Here is a 14,959-nt window from a genome sequence, read left to right on the forward strand (position 1 = left end):
AGCATTAACTCTTACTCTATTGGAGATACCTTCATCTAATGTTGCAAGAGACTGTAGAAATCATGAAGCCTAAATCCATACTAGATGAAAAAATAGAGGCTACAGAAATTAAGAGACTTGCCCAACATTGCAGATAGTTGCTTCAAAGCATATAGACTCCTTTAAGGATCTTTGTTATTAGAAAACCCATTTCTAAAGCATCAATTTATTTCTAAATTAGAATTTTTGGTACATCTTAAAAATTTGACATAGCTAGCTTATGAACACAATGCTGTGTTCATTTCTGTCTGCATTTCATAGCATTCCATCATATCTGATCATTTCTCCCCGATTTTTATATATGTTTCATAAACCAGAATCATATTCCAGGAAACTATTTCTATGGCCTCGACTTAAGCTTTTCCTTCTTTTGTCTGTATGACGTTTAAGACCGTTAGCTTCATAACTATTACTGCTTTTAGTCTATATTAAAATTACTGATGATATAGTTGTTAATTAACAGTTCAGCAAATAGTTTCCTCCCCCCGTCATATTATCCACTGTGAAGAGATCATCTAGTGTATATAACAAGTCTATTTACAGAACCATAATATAAGCAAACTTTTAAGCTTCCTTCTAAAGCAGGGGATTTGAGAGCATATCTCCCACATCAAATGAGAAGTGATTCCTTTCCTCTACAATTCCTCCCCCTCAACATCCTCATCCCATTCTAGGGACCATTTCTTTCCATCAAAGAGTCTCTCCCTTGAATATACGGACTGTCTGTTTGGTGTTGCTTTGTAACAGTGGAGACATCTTGGGGTCACATTCTTATCTTTCTCTAGGTTTCCCTCCCTTATGAGGTCCTTTCAGGCTATGGGTCTGTCTTCCTGTTAAATAAATGAGTTGTCATACCCCAACACTTTCCAAACACACAAAGATGCACACACTTGTCTCTGGTGCAGTTGTGATCACACAAGAAATATACATATAGAAATATATTACTTTTTTTCAGGTTTTGATTTTAAATGCAAAAATATCTATTTTGCCATCACCATTATTTGATTAAACCCATGAAAGAAGTCACAATGAGATGACATTCTTTTGGATTTCATAGTCTCACAATTTTATGGGTAGTTTTGGTATTCAGGCCAATTTCAATGATTGCTTTTAGTGTGAGGGATGAAAAATGTTTTATTAATTCTTTAATTAATGTTTAATGTTTAATTAAATGTTTAATTAATCCAAAAGAAATATTCAAATAACACTAGATAGCAATCATTTTAAATTATTTAAATGATTAATACATGACCAATTTAGAATTCGAATTCATGAAAAATATTCAACTATTCAAGGCGGTTTCATTTTCCCCAATGAGATTTGACTTCAGACAGTGCATGCTCACTTTAAATAAACTATTCTTTTCAAAAGAGAAGCACTTCTGTCCTAAGAAGGAGAGAGGCTGATTCTCTTGGCAAGTACAGCTGCAAGTATAAACTCAAACAATTCAGTTTGCTTATTTAATTATCACAGATATGAAAAAAGGAAGAAAATGAGAGAAGTAAAGGGTTTAAAAAGCTTGAAAGAAGAGTAGAGGAAAAGGAAAAGAAGGAGATGGTGGAAATATACAACATTCTCTTTCTAGCAAAAGCTTGGGGAGATAAATATCAAAAATTATAATAAATTATGCAATCTGGAAATATTTTAAAATGACCTCACTTAAAAGAAAGGAAATTGGCAATAGGAATTTTCCTTAATTAGCTCTTCTCAGAATGAAGTTCATCTCAAAACCAATCTGGTAATAAGTATTAAACAGTCTGCCCCTGGATTTGAAATGAATACATCCAAATACACATCCACATGTACACATATGCATATAAACATATACATTATCCATCAAAATTTGATTAACTACTACAATTAGAACAATATCAATGTATATATCTATATTTATATCTATATCTATATGTGTGTGAACATATGTGTATGGTTACTTTCTCTTCATTCCCATGCTCCTACACTTCGACAAGCTTTCCTTGTAATAAAAACAAAAGCGGGGGTGAGATGGTTCAACAAACTAATCACCCTATTGAAAAAATGACATCCCTCATTTGATCCTCCTGAATTTTTTTAGCCATAGACAGTTATTTATAAGCCAGAGAGCAGTTATTTATAACCCTGCTGGAAGTGACGTCAACATGACCCAAGGGAACTAGGAAAAAACAGTCTTCAAGGGAATAGGGCAAGGAGGGATATTAGAGCTCTCCAAGCCCTACCCTCTTGTTTGACAGGAGAGGAAACAGGCTGAATGAAGTTAAGTAACTTATCCTAAGTCACTCCCCTTAGTAAGTACAAGAGGCAGGATTTGAACTCAGACCCACCCTCTCCAAAACTTCCTATGGCAGATCAGTGTTTTTTTTTTTAAACTTTCTCTGACTACCTGCATTGTTGTCCCTGATTTTACAAGATTGGAAGCTGACTGTTGGGTCCCAGGTCTCTGACCATGACTTCTCTGGGTCTCAAAATTTTTATCTCTAAGGGCAGCTAAATTTCCTAGTGGATAGAGCTCTATTCCTGAAGACTGGAGGACCTGGATTCAAATTCTGATCCAAATAGGTTTAAGCTGTGAGGTCCTGGCCAAGTCAAATGAACTCTCTAATCCTGTTCCTACTTGCAAAATAGGGATAATTATCATACCTACTATAAAGGGATTTTGTGAGAACCAAATGAAATTGCATTTAGAGAAAGTTTTGCGAACCAAAAAGCACGATGTACATTTAAACTTATCATTACTAGTATGCTGGCTGGTATATGGTAGGGTCAGAAGAGGTTTTGAAACATTTTAGAGCATGTGACACTGGGCAAAATGGAACCAGTTATATGTGGGAAAGGTTGTCTTGATCTTTGAAATCAGAAATTGATCTGAAATGCAAATAAAATGTTGACTCCACTTCAGGAGTAGTACACAGTTGGAATGAATAGATGTTCACTATTTAAACAGGGTTTCGGTTTGAAATCTTTGAAATCAAGAAAATCTTTAGTGTAAAAGCCTTTGGTGGTATTTGCTTTCTAGTGGTTAACCATCTACTAAAGACCATCAATACTATCCAAGCGGATTTCAGAGTAAGAAGTGAAGGATTTGAAAGAAAAAGTTAGTGGTACTCAATTTGCTTATGTCTTGCTTGATAATAGAGAAGAGAAATCCTCACTACTCTATTGGATTGGAAATCCTCACTACTCTAGTAGATTGGAAGCAATAATGCAGACAGACAGCTTTGGGATTCCAGGTAGGAAATTTGTTACAGCCTCTCCTCATTGCTTATTCAGAAATATTCATCATTTCCTAAAATCATTTTAACTGTCTTCTACTCATATCTGAATTTAATGATCGTTTGTTCATATATCACATTATGGGTCAAACTCAACCCGAATGAACTTGTCGAGGTATTAGCATGTGTCACTAAAAATGAAAAGTCATTGATTTCTGTTCCAGAAAGAGAATCAATAAACCTTAGCACTGTTACAGAAACAATTAGCTATTAAGAGCAACTTGGTCCAATTCTCCCCTTTCATTCAAATTTCCAGTGAATTCATTTCAAAAATGGAAAAGGATAAAAGATGGAAAGAATTGTTTGGTTTCACTAAAGTTGAAAGTGGACAAATACAGCTGAATTTCTAAGTGCTAAAGCTCAGTCCATAAAAATCTAATAAAAAAAGAAGGAAATGCCCCAAGAAAAGTTAATAATCAACCTTGCTAAACTTCTGAAAGTAGCATGTCGCCTTCAATGGATTCAAAATATAAGCCTATCCTTACTCAAAGTGTCATATCAAAAGAGATCCAAATCTAAGCAAAACAATTCCTTTGCCAGCAGAAAACAAAGTTTGCAGGAACACTCCCCCTTGCCCCCCCCCCCCCCCAGTGCAGAGAAAGTCCTTTAAGATTGAAATCCCTGGAAGGCAACAAGGGTTTGATGCCCACCCCTTCTAGCCTCATCTGTCCCCCTGAAGCATCCTAAAAAGACAGGGGGAAAAATGGAGAAGTAGCTGCTGATGCCCAGATAGAAACCTTGCCCGCCCCTGCCCTGCAGCCCTACCCCTTCCATGCACAATGCCTTACTTACCCCGTTCCCCAGGCACAGATGGAAAAGTTAGGCAGGACTCGGGATCACTTACTATTTCAGAGGAAGGCAGCCTGCAGCTGCTGCTCTTAGCTTGGGAATTGGGCAGCCCCTGATCAACTGTCACTAATACAGAGCTCGCGAGACTTGGCACCAGCCATCTGATCCAGAGGCAACCCAGTTGGAGTTGCTGACATCTGTTCCAGGCTAATGGGGTGGTGGGAGCAATGATTCAGTTACCAGAGCTTACAGGGTTCCTGGGGGTGGGTTGGGGGCTTATCTGAAAGAGAAAGGAGAGAGACAACTCAGAGGGGGCAAAACCTACACTTTTGAAACAATGGAATGCTTCCTAGGAGCTAAGTGGGGTGGGGTGGGGGTTGTTGGTCTATTAACCCTTTCATATCTGGGATAAAGTTATTTTGTTATTTTTATCCTGGATTTTCCAGGGAAATGCAAGTCGTTCAGATCTGGGAAGTTTCCATCATTCCCAGTCCCTTTGGGGGTTGTGGTCCTTGAAATCCACAAGTTCTCTGTGGGCAGTGCCAGGCAGCTGCCATCCCCACCCATTAGAGAGGCTTCCACATTAGCCACAGGGTGATTAATAGCCCCTTGGGGCTAAAGAAGCATTTTGTCATTCTTTCAATGTGTCTGCCCCCTAACCAAACAGGAGAGGATTCACAATGGCTATGTAAATTTGGAGAGAGTACATAGCCAAGCTGGAGCTTTTCCCCCAGCTGCCTGGTGGATTAGATGGCCCCCACCCCCACCCCCCATCTCTATCTGTGGCTCTGGCTCTCAATGAAAACTTCAGGGTTTGTAAGTGGGAGGAATTCAGTTTGGGAAACCTGCAGGCACAGAGGGAGGCAGAGCAGACACTCAGCTGGGCTTTCCCTTGTAAAGGGTTGTCTGAGGGAAAGGAGGAGTGAGGGGTTTGGCCAAAGTTTGTGTTAAAAGGGATATTCCAGCCTGGTCTGGGGGGTTTCAAAACAATGATATGGCAGGTCAAGAGACAGAGAGAAGAAAAAAAGTGGGGGGGGGGATAGAGAGGACTCAGATAGAAAGAGACAGAGACAGAGAGAGAGACAGAGAGAGAGAGAGAGAGAGAGACAGAGACAGAGACAGACACAAAGACACAGAAACTAAAAGATCCAGACACAGAGAGAATAGATAAAAATATCAAGATAGGTTTTTTTTAAGTTTTTTTTTTTTGCAAGGCAAATGAGGTTAAGTGGCTTGCCCAAGGCCACACAGCTAGGTAATTAATTGTCTGAGGTCGAATTTGAACTCAGGTACTCCTGACTCCAGGGCTGGTTCTCTATCCACTGTGCCACCTAGCTGTCCCCAAGATAGATATTAATAAATTTGTGTGTGTGTGTGTGTGTGTGTGTGTGTGTGTGTGTGTGTGTGTGTTTATAGAATAGTATACGCAATAATTTGGGGGGATTATTCTCACAGTCTTCTAAAAAGTTTTGGTTTGCGTTAAAAAACACAAAAAGAACTAGCTATTTATTGTTAGAAAAGAATTATTTTAAACCATGAAAGAAAGAAAGAAAGAAAGAAAGAAAGAAAGAAAGAAAGAAAGAAAGAAAGAAAGAGAAAGAAAAAAAGAAAACCTGGAAGGTGACCTAAATTTTTAACATATGAGGAATGATTAAATAAATCATGATACATCAATGCCAAGGCTGACTCTCAGGCAATTAAGGCTGAAAAGTACAATTATTCAAACTGAAAAAAAGCAGAGCCAAGAAAATGGAGCACATACTTGATCAGATTAGGCTGCATATGACATATGATCCTAACAAGTTGCGACAATGAATGAGAAGAAAATGCCTCCGAATTCTGTTGAAGACATAAAATCAAACTGAAGAATCCCAAACTCATTGTAGTGAGCAGAGAACATTACCCAGGATATGCCAAGGAAGGTTCCCTGCTAGACTCTTGCCAGACATCATCTGGGTGTTTGTGGCGATTTTTGATGCTACCTTTTAGGAAAGATATTGATGAATTCGAGGACTTGCAGATGAAAAAGAGAAAGTTTGAAAGTGTCTTCAGATCATGATATACAGAGATCAGCAAAGCTATATGTATTTAAAAATAAATAAATATACAAATAAAAAGAAAAAATATCTGTGCTTGTCAGTGGACTAGAAAAAAATTATGAGTTTTAAAAATATGAAAGGTTATAAAAGTTATGAGCTGGTTAAAATATATGGAAAGATTTGGACTTATGAGGGAAGCTGCTATTCAATGCAAAAGAACTCATAGAATTATGGCTTTATATACATAATTATACATAATTATTTCTATGACTATGCATGTGCAAATACGGGTGAAATATAGGTGTATTTATTCATTTTAATTGTTGTCTTTTAAAGGCAGAATAAGGATAAAGGAGGGAAAAAAATTTAAAATATTCATAGCCTAGAGGGAAGCACAGAAAGCCATGTTAATTTTGAAAACAATGTTTAGACTTTATTATATATTTTGATAAAGTAAACAGACAATGAAAATTTATGCTTTTATACTGATTTCTCTGTGTTCGATAGTATACACAAGAATTTTTCCCCTGCTTTGTATTTGAGTAAATGAATAAAATATTTTAAATATATATGAAGGGCTTTCACATGGCAGAGGGAGAAAACTTTTATTTCTTGGACCTAGAGAACAGAACAAGATTCACAAAATAAGTGTGTTCATCAATAGACATCAATTAATCCTCTAGGATTAATATAAGGGAATACACACTCACATGTCTTGATAGTTACAATTATTCAAAAATGGAATGGGCTACCTTGGAATATCTTAATGGATTATTTCAAACAAAGAATGAATGACCAGTTATTGTGAACATTTAATAGAAAAAACAGTTCAGAATATGGAATTAAGGGCCAGAAACATCGCTTCCAAATTCAAAGGTCAGAGATTAGTTTGTGTATGTGTATGCATTCATATATCCTATATTTGTATATATGTTCATGAGTGTAATATGTATATGCATCTATCTATCTATCATCTATCATCTATCTATCTATCATCTATCATCTATCTATCATCTATCTATCCATTCAACAATCTATCTACGTAATTACTTAGCTATAAATATGAGGCACTCTTTGTCTAGTCTAAGGAAAATTGTGACTCCAATAAGTTGTAGCCCACGCAGAGACCACCCCTAAGTGAAACTATCTCACAACATGAACTAAAGAAGGTTGAGGGGAAACTAACAGGTCTCAAAACTATTGGTGAATTGGGGGGTGGGGGAGTCTATCCCATGTATGTGAAAACTTTCCCTGGTAGATGAGAGGAAATTTGTTCCAATGGCCACAAAGCAATTGAAGCAGGTACTGTGGAGTACTTAGAGCTTAATTAGTCTTCAATGACATCAAGGTCATTCACTTCATCCTAGGCCCTTGTCAGTCTTTTATTTTTGCCACTCTTTGTCTCTGGAACAGAGAATGAAGTTTTTGACTTCATGCAACTCTGCCTAACTTAAATCCAATTTATTCATGAATCAAAAGAAATCTCCCAAACTGTTTTGCCATTTTACATTTTACTATTTCTTTTTCTTATTATTTTAGACTTAGCTCCAAGTCCTGTGGCTATAGGTAAGTGTTGAAACAAAAAAATGCAGATACCATGGGAACTGTCACAAATCTGCATACAGGTGGCGCAGGAAAATGAGGTCATCCTCTTATTGAACTGAAGCATCAGTGGGATTCAGCAGTCCCACCAGGTATCTGAGCAACTTTTTAAAAAGATCACACTCTCACTCCCTGACATGAGGAAGGAGTTAGAAAAGTGCGTTAAAAGTTGTTGGCTCCCCCTAAGATCTCCCCCTGTGGCAGGCAGAGATCACAGTTTGTACAAAAACTTTGTGAACATGATTTGACTCACCATTGATAACTGGAATGAGCACACAATTATGGACAAAACAGAATGTAGTACACCTGAAGAGAAACACAGCTTGTAAGGTAAAACTCCCATCTAAATAGAAGCACTGAGTGAAACAAGGCTGGCAAAGGAGGACCGGCCTTTAAGAGTTGGAGCTGGATCCACATTTTTCTGAAGCGACTGCTACTGCTACTAGACGTTCAGCAGCAAAGAGGACCACACCAAACAATCAAATAATTGGAGGCATGAGTTGCACAGTGATGGGAAAAGCAATGAAGCTGGCTTAGCTTTTGCATTTAAATCTAGAAAGTCAAAAAGCTTGTATGCCTCCCCCAAAAGAGTGAATGACAGGCTTAGGGCAATGAGATTGCCCTTGGAGGAAAGTGCCATACCATCATCATCAGGGTGTATGCTCCCACAAAGATGAACCCTGATTGCATCAAGGAAAGATTTTAAGAGGACCTGGAGACCTTCATCATCAATGTTCTGAAAGAAGACAAGATTGGAATTCTGAATGACTTTAATGACAGAATAGGCACAAATTATCAAATATTGTAAGGGTCCTTGAAAGGAGTGGAGTCAGAAACAGTAATAGCAAAGGTCACTTAATACTGAAGACCTATGTCCCATGCCCTTTTCGTCATCAATGTTGTCTTCCCCCTATTTAAATATGATAAAACATCATATATGCACTCTACAAAAAAAATGACATTTAATAGATTGTTATTCTAAGAAGACACAGAGTGATGATGGTGATATGTGACAGAGTATTGTGCCAATCAAAGACTTACCCTTTTCAAGTTAAACATTTACAATCAACAAAAAATGCATACTCAAGGCCAGACAGCTCCCAGAAAACTTAAGGTCATGAGATTAGAGAGCTTCACCATGTGTGAACAGTTTGTTGTTACCTTGAAGGGAAAGCTGAGTCCACATCATTGGCAACAGTGGGACAGAAAAAGAGTGGGCAGCTTTTAGAGATACTCTTGTTTGTTCATCTGGGTCAAAACATTGCAAAGTCAGCATTGATTTGATAAAAAATGAGGGGAAATTCAGAAGCTGTAAAATAATAAATTAGAACTCCACTAGGTTTTCTAGAAAGATAATTTCTGTTTCTGTATCTAAGAAGGAAGCATTTATTCAAAATAAAGGACAAGTGACATTTAGCAAAATTTGGAGTTTTAGCTTAATAAGAAGGCAGATGAAAGCCTTACCCTGAGAGAAAAAAACATAAATTTAGCATTTCTGTAATATTCTAAAGGCTATTTTTAGGGGCCAGACATCTATGATGCATTTCAATTACTCAATGTTTATGGAACCATATTGATCAGTGAGATCATGGAGAAATGAGCTGAACACTTCCATGTTTTTCTTTAAAAACTGCTATCAACTATATAGAAGTCACTGACCACATATCTCAGGTCAATCTCTCACTAACCGAACATCCACCTGAAGAGAAGATTTTGAATGCTATTTGACTCCTACCATGTGACAAAGTGAATGGTGCTGATTCTATTCCAACTGAGATTACAAGACAGGGAGTAGATTGCTAATACAAAAGCTGGCTAAAATTTTTCAGGTTATATGGCAAGAGTGCCTTAAGCCTCAGGAGTTGAGGGATTTCTCCAATGTTCATCTCTATAAAGAGAAAGTAAACAGGTCATTCTATTCCAGTCATGGGGTAGTGGGGGATTCAGTGGGGTCTCTTAGTCATTGTGAGCAAGAAAACTAAGGTATAGATCAACATCTCACATTCTCTTCCAAAATAAGGCTGAATTGAGTGCATAATTTAGATATAAAATATGATTCCATAATCCAATTTGGAGAACCAGTAATAGTTTAGCTGTCAGTTCTATGAAAAGGAAAGGAGTAGAAGACCAAGTAAAGCATAGAGAACATTATAAAATGCAAAATGGATAATTTTTATTACATCAAATTAAAAACAGTTTGCACAAATAAACCAATGAAACCAAGATCAAAAGGATTGCAAAAAGCTGACAAACATAGATGCACACATTGTCAGAGCTAGCTCAATATTTGGGAAACTTCAAGGAGAAATATGGGAGAGAAGAGTTATTTGACTGCCTAAAACCCTGAAGTTTTGCATAGTTTTCATTTTTCTATGCCTGTGAAACCTCAACAATTCCAGGAAACTGTTTCTCTTCTGTTTGAATTGCCTTAGAAAGAATCTAAAGATCACTTGATAACATAAGGCACTGAAGTCAAGAATTCAAAATCTATTGTAGAGAGTGAGTGGGTTGGCAATGTTCAAAGTATGCCAAAGATATGCCAGCCTAAAAGACTACTCACCCAAAACAAATACTCATATGGAAGTCAGAAGAAGCAAATCAAGGGTACTCTAAAGTTCAAAGAACTTCAGAATTAATTATGAGAAATAAAAGATGTTGGCACAGGGCTGTGCAACATACCATATCTGATTCAAAGTAGTCTCTATGCTTTGTGAGCAAAGCAGAATTGAACTAGCTTAAAAGAAATGGTAGATATACAAATTTAGAGAAATCTCCACACTCAATGCACATAGTGACTATTTGTTTCTGACATGTGCTGGAGCCTTCTGAGTTCATAATGGATGGATCAGACTCTGTAAGACACACTGTACCTCGACTCCAACATATTGATGTCATTTGGGGTCTTTTTAAAATACAAAGGATGGAAACAACCACCATATCAAAGCTGTATATACATTTTTATTTATAGGTATGCACGTATGTATATATCCAAGTACATATGTCTATGCACACATACATGCACTACATTGGTAGGTCTCTGTGTTATATGCATGTGCACACATGTGCACAGACAGTAGCTATATCTATGTGTGTATTTCATGAATATGCATGCTTGGGTGGGTATGCATAAATACATCCATAAACATATAGTGCCCTATGGTCTTTGCTTCTTTCAGATACCTTTTCTCTGGTCTAATAGTAACATATTATAACTCCTAATGAAATTCAATTTCCTTCTGAATTTGCTGATGAACCATTCAGGATATATATCAGCTGATACCTACCTTAAGAAACTGATACTTTACATATGTCTGTCTGTGGTTTTAGCCACTGTTTTAAAGAAATCAGATGAATTTTATGAAAAAAAAACTGAAAAATATTCAGAAGACTAGATACAATGAAATATTTTCTTCATTCTATGACTAAAAGAACAATGTAAATTCTTTGGAAATTTTGGGCTAGAGAGAATCCTCTTTAAGTTTTGAAATTATTGAAAATTTAGTCCATAATAGACAGAAATTTTACCAAGACTTTATTTAATTTGCACTACAGTAGTAAAATCAGATAAATAATTATTAATCAATTTATGTCTCAGTTTAAGGAAGAATCTAGTATAGCATCTGGAACAGACGAGGTACTTAATGAATCACAGAATTTTAGGATAGACCATTAAATGTAAAGCATCCAGGACCTTAAATATCATATAAAATATCTAAAACCGATTGACAACAGAAAAGGGAAATTGAAAATCAGGGAAGTGAATTACCCTTGGTACCAATATCTAGCACAGGATTTGAATTTCAGCATTCCTAACCTATTTATGGAATGACTGATGTTTCTCCTCACTGTTAAAATGGATTTTCCCTGATAGTCATTGCCAACATTTATTTATTCTTCATTATTTTTATTTATTTATTTATTTATTCGTGTATTTATTTTTCTATTTATTTGTTTATTTATTATTTATGTATTCATTCCATTCATTTGTTCATTCATTCATTCATTTTGACTTGTAACCTTCATACTGCCTATCTTCCCATATATCTAGACTCATAAGTCATTCTTTTCATCATAAGATAACTTAAAGGGGGGAAGGAAATAAAAAATTTTTAACACTAACTTGTGCCAGACACTATCCTAAGTACATTTTAAAATATTATTTCAGTTGTTCCTAACAACAATCCTGCCCAGATTTTTCACTTGGAGAAATTGAGTCAAAAGGAGATTAAGTTGTTGCTTAGTATCACAAATCTACTAAGTATCTGCAATCATATTTGAACCTAGGTATCTATGTTGTGCCATCTACATGTCTTAAGGAAGGAAATTTTTATAACTCATGTCCAATTTGCCTTTGATTATCTCTAAGTATACTCAAATGACACAGCTGTCTTATTTCATTCAATGAATGTTTCTGGAACAACAATGTTGGGCATGTTGTTAGGAATGAGGAGGACATTCCTAGAGGGTCAATGATCAGTTTGTACAGTCTTTGGAAAACAAATACATTTGACAAGAATATTCTTACCTTTCAAAAATACTCATCCATATTATTAGGCTATATGCTAAGAATGATAATGAAAGAAAATATAAGTATACAAAAATGCCCTTAATGAGTCATAATTCCAAAGAACTCAAATTTTTGTTAAAGAATTCTGTGTGTCACTGTCATGATACACTTGGAGAATGTTTGAAGGATGGCTAAACATTATATAGTATTTGAAAGCAATGGAAAAATAATATTTTGTAATAATTGTGGAAGAAAATCATAGTGTATATTAAAAGACCTGTCATCAGGAATTTGGGTTTCACTCTCTCCTCTAGGTTATATTGTTTTTAGAACCCTGGGGATGTCACATAACCTAATTGTGCCCTTATAGAATAATTGTCAGTTTGATAACAAAAAACATACGTACCTTCACACATGCATACAAATATATATGTATTATATATTCATGTATTCACAGACATGATGGGCAAGAAAGACAGAAAAATGCAGAAAAGGAGGAGGATGATATGATGATGGTGATGATGATGATGATATCAATCACATCCATAAGAATAACACATGGAAGAAAAAATACAGAACACAATAACCAAAATGGATATTTTTATTATTATACCTTCTTAAAGTAATATATGTTAAGCATTTTAATGGAATTTATCACCTCATAAAATTATGTTTCAATGTTTGTTTGAATACTTAAATGTTTCCACATAGGTATTGTAGAAGGTATGACTAGATATATGCTTATATATAAATGGTTTGTGATTTTTAACATTCTGAGTCATCAGTATAATGTAAGTTGATTAGAAGAAAATAATTGTAAAGATCTTTACTTATATAATATTTCAATATTCATTTACCTAATTTTGCATATTTCAAAGTGTTAAAATATATAAACATCACATTAAACTCATAATTGAAGGTTGTTTTTTTAATATTTCATCTTCTGATTGTAGATACGAATGATTTTTATAGTAGTAGCTTGCATTTTATGGAGTTTAAGATCTCATCTCATTTTTAATAAAATGGTTTTCATTAATACTTATTCTCAAAAAAAGTTTATTGTTTACTTGGAAATCAAGTCTTCTCAGTTAAAGAGGATTTAGAAGCATTTGAGAGATAAGGGAATGGTCTCAGTGAGTGTAGATAGTTTTCTCTAAGATTTGAACTGATTGAGCTATCAGTGACAAGGCAAGGGGAAATTTCTTTTTTTTTGGTTTAAAGAATAGGGAGAGATACTCAAGTTTGTAGGGAAGAAAGTAAAATAAAAAGAAATAAATCAAGGTGGAGATTGAAGATTAGTGAAAGAAGGGGACTGACAAAAGAGGAAAGTTGCTAAAAAGTTAGGATTGGATGACATTAATGGTACATTTTTGGATTTTCGCCTTGGCATGGAATAGTCACCTCTTATTTCTGATGACAAAAAAGGAGAAAGGAAAGTCAGGGAAATGTCTAAGTGGAGGAAGATGAGAAGGGAACAAGAGAGGCCTCTAAAGGAAGTCTATCATTTTTGACCACATAATATGATACAAGATTTTTAGTGAGAGCATAGAATAGGAAATGCTTTAGAAGGTTTGAAGAGAAGTGAGAATGTTTGAAAATGCCATTGTGATGAGGAAAAGGGCAGATGAATCAGTTAGGAAAAGGAAAATATTAAAACCAAATAAAATTGAAAACTAATTAATATAAAGTTTTATATGTAGGCTCAAAAAATCAACTGCACAGGTATGTATGGAAGGTTTGGCTAGATATTTTTTTGATATGTAAATGGTTTAGAATTTTAAAGTTGAGTCATCAGTATGATGTGGCAGCCAAAAAGAAAAGTTAATACAATCCTGGGATGACTTCTAACACTAAATTGTTATTTTCAGGGAGAAAATAACGGAGGTGGAAGCTATGTCTCAGTAGGGGGGTGAGTGTAGCACGGATTTACTAGGAGAAGGAATTGAGAAGCATTAACAATAGAAGCCAAGTGGGAGTTGATCACCAGGTGAGCCAAGTAAAAGAGAATATATATATAGTCAAATTATGGTAAATTATGAAAAAAACACCAAAAAAGGAAGACTGATCTGAGTCAGAGTCACTTCAAAATCAGTGTTATCTGCACTAGTTTTTGTGATTGTCACTCATGTACATGCAAGGTGCTCAGTACCTTAACTTAAAAGGGAATGTGAATAAGATTCCTCTGATGTACTAACATCTGATAAAGTACTGTAAACCTTGATTGATTCATGAAGGGTTTTGGCCATTTAATTAAACCCGTAGACCTTGACAGCAGCCAACACACTGTCTTGGAATAGAAATAAAGCGATCTAGCAAAAATAAGTAACTTCCAAGTTGTTGCTATTTAGTCATCAGTTATGGCCAATTCTTTATGACCCCATTTGAGGTTTTCTTGACAAAACAGCTAGTAAGTATCTGAGGTCTAGAGAGAATTCAGGTCTGCTTGATGCTAGAGCTTGCATTCTGCACTACATACTCCTTTGTCAAAGTGGTGGTGAACAAAAGGAAGGGTAAATAAAAGGAAATATTTATTCTCTACTTAAATATGTGCCAGATACTTTCTAAGTCCATGAAATGCTAATTTTAAAATGTGGCCATTCCTGTCCTCAAGAAACTTACATTTATGTACTGATGAAGAATAATCATTATTGGAAGTGGTAACCAGGTATATGAGTATCTGGGTAATCTCAAGAAAGGAGAGTTAGTTGATCCAC

The 14,959-nt window shown here is 35.6% G+C and overlaps 1 protein-coding gene across 1 annotated transcript in view; it reads right to left on the minus strand.

Moving 5' to 3' along the window:
• The window catches only part of BCHE (butyrylcholinesterase), a 91,706-nt gene extending 87,426 nt beyond the window's left edge, over positions 1-4,280 (minus strand). The window contains exon 1 of the mRNA XM_074190856.1: positions 4,101-4,280. The gene's annotated coding sequence lies outside the window, so the exon portion shown is untranslated. The remainder of the gene's footprint in view (positions 1-4,100) is intronic.
• Positions 4,281-14,959: the final 10,679 nt, after the last annotated feature.

Source organism: Macrotis lagotis, chromosome 6 (assembly GCF_037893015.1).
Source record: "Macrotis lagotis isolate mMagLag1 chromosome 6, bilby.v1.9.chrom.fasta, whole genome shotgun sequence".
Lineage (NCBI taxonomy): Eukaryota > Metazoa > Chordata > Mammalia > Peramelemorphia > Peramelidae > Macrotis > Macrotis lagotis.